We start from the raw sequence: 5,000 nt of genomic DNA, 5'->3' as shown, positions 1-5,000 counted from the left end.
CCCTTAACCTAACCCACGTTGTCCCTTAACCTAACCCACGTTGTCCCTTAACCTAACCCACGTTGTCCCTTAACCTAACCCACGTTGTCCCTTAACCTAACCCACGTTGTCCCTTAACCTAACCCACGTTGTCCCTTAACCTAACCCACGTTGTCCCTTAACCTAACCCACGTTGTCCCTTAACCTAACCCACGTTGTCCCTTAACCTAACCCACGTTGTCCCTTAACCTAACCCACGTTGTCCCTTAACCTAACCCACGTTGTCCCTTAACCTAACCCACGTTGTCCCTTAACCTAACCCACGTTGTCCCTTAACCTAACCCACGTTGTCCCTTAACCTAACCCACGTTGTCCCTTTGCCTAACATAGTTCACTGCTCGGAATCTCTGGTGTCGTTGTTATCCTCATGTAGATGTCTTGCGAGTGTTGCTTACTTTCCACATATTCCCGCTATCCACTGTCAATTGTACTGCAATAGGACTATATCGGCCCCCCCCCCCCTCTGTCCCCCTCTTTGTGTCTCTGTCCTCTCAAGCTGGTCGGTCTGGCGTGTGAGTGTTAAATGAGCCTCGCAGCTGTTCAGTTGCATTCAGATGTCGACGCCCTCAGTGTACGTCGTGGTATGGTCTGTGTCCATTGTCCGCTGATGTCGTACGCGTAACCCACACGCTGTACCGATCATCGGTAGTTACGTACAGAGTGAAGTAGTGTGATACGTGTGACTGTACGCTGGCTGTGCCCAACGGTGTCGAATCTCAATTTCCATATGTTGTGCTCGATGCTACTTGTCTCGTCTCCCAATAACAGCTAGGTTGCACTGTGGTACGCCGTAGAGGCGTGTGGGAGGAACGTACGAACGCATTGTATGTCACCCTGGGTCGCTGGGGGTGGTGGTGCGGTGAGTCAGGTCAGGTCAGGTCAGGTCAGGTCAGCGTGAGCCGTCTGATGTAGTGACGCGTGTATTCCGACTTTGTCGTATTGCCTCACACAAAGTGCTACCCTGGTGGACCGCGTTCCATATCTGGGACATGCCGCAGATGCCGGTTGACAGTGGATCGCGGAAGGGACATCGCATACTTGCGCGGGCCACCTTCCACGTGTTCTCTTCTGCACATGTCGCAGTGTGTATGTGGTCTGATGTAGCGTGTCGTGACACATGACATCCTGGCATGCAAGAATTGTTGAATTCGCAAATGTAGGTGGACATCTACGTTTACTGCCCAAGATACGCAAATGAACTGGAAATCCGTTGTTGAGCGGTTGTTCACGCTGGAGGTGAATCTGTGATGGCGACGATCGGTACAGCTATTAACCGGTTGTTTCAGCGGTACCCGCCACATCCACACACGTGACTAGGCCCATGTGGGTATGAAGCGATACGCGGCGGTGGCTTGGTGGGACTGTTCCCGGCCGGTGAAGGGGGGCCGCCCGGCGTGTTGGCCGCGCGCTGCGTGGGCGCACGCGCAACAGCCGGCTGGTGGGGGGCGCCGAGTGGCAGGAGCGCCAGCCGACGGGCCCGGCAGGCGGCGCAGCTACGCTGCGGCGCACCCTGCACGCGGCGCCTGGCGGCCAAAGTTGGTTCAGCCGAGCCCGGTGCGAAGCGCGGTGGACATCTGCAGTGTGCTGGTCTGATTGAGGACTGTGTGCGTTGAGGATGCGCCGCCGCCTGGCACTCGGCGCCGCGACGCCGTCTGCTGCTCGGTCGCCCCAGCGGTTCTCGCAGGTGGTTTGTATCGCAGTTGTGCGGACGTGTTGGCGCGTGCGCTGTGCTGGGAGAGTTCGCTTCTGCACCCAAGTGGGGCTTTGCCCTTGTGTGGCGCTGGCGTTGGAGCTGCCGGTCACCATAGGTGGCGCGTGTTGTCTCCCGCCGGCAATGCCACGACAGCACGCTCCCGGGCCTCTGTCGGCAGCGGCAAGCTCAGTTGGGAGCAAGGGTGTTCGCACTAAAACCGTCTACTCGCCTAACTCCGGGCGATTGCGCCTCTCTCGAAACCGACCAAGTACCTAGGACGGCGCTGCGCGCCGCCGGGACCTGAGAGGGTTTCGAGGTGTATCGTGCAGGGGAGCTCGGCCTCCTCCTGTTTGCAGAATAATTGAGCGGACGCTTGCGTGTTCGCGCGGGCCCCCGGGACACACTCCCGGGCGGCCGGCTGCTCAGCTCTAGTTGACGCAGCTCCCTGGTTGATCCTGCCAGTAGTCATATGCTTGTCTCAAAGATTAAGCCATGCATGTCTCAGTACAAGCCGCATTAAGGTGAAACCGCGAATGGCTCATTAAATCAGTTATGGTTCCTTAGATCGTACCCACGTTACTTGGATAACTGTGGTAATTCTAGAGCTAATACATGCAAACAGAGTCCCGACCAGAGATGGAAGGGACGCTTTTATTAGATCAAAACCAATCGGATTGGCTTGTCTGGTCCGTTTGCCTTGGTGACTCTGAATAACTTTGGGCTGATCGCAATCGCACGGTCCTCGTACCGGCGACGCATCTTTCAAATGTCTGCCTTATCAACTGTCGATGGTAGGTTCTGCGCCTACCATGGTTGTAACGGGTAACGGGGAATCAGGGTTCGATTCCGGAGAGGGAGCCTGAGAAACGGCTACCACATCCAAGGAAGGCAGCAGGCGCGCAAATTACCCACTCCCGGCACGGGGAGGTAGTGACGAAAAATAACGATACGGGACTCATCCGAGGCCCCGTAATCGGAATGAGTACACTTTAAATCCTTTAACGAGTATCTATTGGAGGGCAAGTCTGGTGCCAGCAGCCGCGGTAATTCCAGCTCCAATAGCGTATATTAAAGTTGTTGCGGTTAAAAAGCTCGTAGTTGGATTTGTGTCCCACGCTGTTGGTTCACCGCCCGTCGGTGTTTAACTGGCATGTATCGTGGGACGTCCTGCCGGTGGGGCGAGCCGAAGGGGTGCTTTCGCGTCCCGAGGCGGACCCCGTTTAAATCCTACCAGGGTGCTCTTTGTTGAGTGTCTCGGTGGGCCGGCACGTTTACTTTGAACAAATTAGAGTGCTTAAAGCAGGCAAGCCCGCCTGAATACTGTGTGCATGGAATAATGGAATAGGACCTCGGTTCTATTTTGTTGGTTTTCGGAACCCGAGGTAATGATTAATAGGGACAGGCGGGGGCATTCGTATTGCGACGTTAGAGGTGAAATTCTTGGATCGTCGCAAGACGAACAGAAGCGAAAGCATTTGCCAAGTATGTTTTCATTAATCAAGAACGAAAGTTAGAGGTTCGAAGGCGATCAGATACCGCCCTAGTTCTAACCATAAACGATGCCAGCCAGCGATCCGCCGCAGTTCCTCCGATGACTCGGCGGGCAGCCTCCGGGAAACCAAAGCTTTTGGGTTCCGGGGGAAGTATGGTTGCAAAGCTGAAACTTAAAGGAATTGACGGAAGGGCACCACCAGGAGTGGAGCCTGCGGCTTAATTTGACTCAACACGGGAAACCTCACCAGGCCCGGACACCGGAAGGATTGACAGATTGATAGCTCTTTCTTGATTCGGTGGGTGGTGGTGCATGGCCGTTCTTAGTTGGTGGAGCGATTTGTCTGGTTAATTCCGATAACGAACGAGACTCTAGCCTGCTAACTAGTCGCGTGACATCCTTCGTGCTGTCAGCGATTACTTTTCTTCTTAGAGGGACAGGCGGCTTCTAGCCGCACGAGATTGAGCAATAACAGGTCTGTGATGCCCTTAGATGTTCTGGGCCGCACGCGCGCTACACTGAAGGAATCAGCGTGTCTTCCTAGGCCGAAAGGTCGGGGTAACCCGCTGAACCTCCTTCGTGCTAGGGATTGGGGCTTGCAATTGTTCCCCATGAACGAGGAATTCCCAGTAAGCGCGAGTCATAAGCTCGCGTTGATTACGTCCCTGCCCTTTGTACACACCGCCCGTCGCTACTACCGATTGAATGATTTAGTGAGGTCTTCGGACTGGTACGCGGCATCGACTCTGTCGTTGCCGATGCTACCGGAAGGATGACCAAACTTGATCATTTAGAGGAAGTAAAAGTCGTAACAAGGTTTCCGTAGGTGAACCTGCGGAAGGATCATTACCGACTAGACTGCATGTCTTTCGATGTGCGTGTCGTGTCGCGCAACACGCTACCTGTACGGCAGTGGCCGTGCGCCGCGTGCGGAACCACGCGTGCCTCTCAAAACTAGCGGAAGTGTTGTTGTTGTTGTGTGGTACGAGCGCTGAAGCTCTGGAGCGGCTGGCCTGCGGTACCTGGCGCCTGGCGCCGGTTTTGAATGACGTTCGCCCGAGTGCCTGTCCGCTCCGGTGTGGAGCCGTACGACGCCCATCGGCTGTGAGGCCGTTGGACACAAAAAAAATAGTGGAACAGGGGCCGTCAGACGCCTCAGTCCCGCAAATGCTACTGTCTTGAAAGAGACAGTGGGAGACTGAAAAGGAAAAGATCACCCAGGACGGTGGATCACTCGGCTCGTGGGTCGATGAAGAACGCAGCAAATTGCGCGTCGACATGTGAACTGCAGGACACATGAACATCGACGTTTCGAACGCACATTGCGGTCCATGGATTCCGTTCCCGGGCCACGTCTGGCTGAGGGTCGGCTACGTATACTGAAGCGCGCGGCGTTTGTCCCGCTTCGGAGACGTGGGAGTGTCGTGGTCGCCTGTGTGGCCGGCCGCGTCTCCTTAAACGTGCGATGCGCGCCCGTCGCCTGGCGGTTCGCATACCGGTACTTTCTCGGTAGCGTGCACAGCCGGCTGGCGGTGTGGCGTGCGACACCTCGTACAACGACCTCAGAGCAGGCGAGACTACCCGCTGAATTTAAGCATATTACTAAGCGGAGGAAAAGAAACTAACAAGGATTCCCCCAGTAGCGGCGAGCGAACAGGGAAGAGTCCAGCACCGAACCCCGCAGGCTGCCGCCTGTCGTGGCATGTGGTGTTTGGGAGGGTCCACTACCCCGACGCCTCGCGCCGAGCCCAAGTCCAACTTGAATGAGGCCACGGC

At 55.8% G+C, this 5,000-nt stretch overlaps 3 non-coding genes across 3 annotated transcripts in view; all 3 read left to right on the top strand.

Moving 5' to 3' along the window:
- The first annotated feature begins 2,174 nt into the window (after positions 1-2,174).
- Positions 2,175-4,073, top strand: LOC126320256 (small subunit ribosomal RNA). The gene has a single exon (XR_007557993.1). It is a non-coding gene; the product is annotated as a small subunit ribosomal RNA (ribosomal RNA).
- A 365-nt stretch (positions 4,074-4,438) lies between these two features.
- On the top strand, positions 4,439-4,593 carry LOC126320214 (5.8S ribosomal RNA). The gene has a single exon (XR_007557952.1). It is a non-coding gene; the product is annotated as a 5.8S ribosomal RNA (ribosomal RNA).
- A 188-nt stretch (positions 4,594-4,781) lies between these two features.
- The window catches only part of LOC126320189 (large subunit ribosomal RNA), a 4,222-nt gene continuing 4,003 nt past the window's right edge, over positions 4,782-5,000 (top strand). Inside the window, exon 1 of the ribosomal RNA XR_007557934.1 lies at positions 4,782-5,000. This exon is cut by the window's right edge and continues 4,003 nt beyond it. This is a non-coding gene — a ribosomal RNA (large subunit ribosomal RNA).

Source organism: Schistocerca gregaria, unplaced genomic scaffold (genome assembly GCF_023897955.1).
Source record: "Schistocerca gregaria isolate iqSchGreg1 unplaced genomic scaffold, iqSchGreg1.2 ptg000705l, whole genome shotgun sequence".
NCBI lineage: Eukaryota > Metazoa > Arthropoda > Insecta > Orthoptera > Acrididae > Schistocerca > Schistocerca gregaria.
This window is presented reverse-complemented; position numbering and strand designations above follow the sequence as displayed.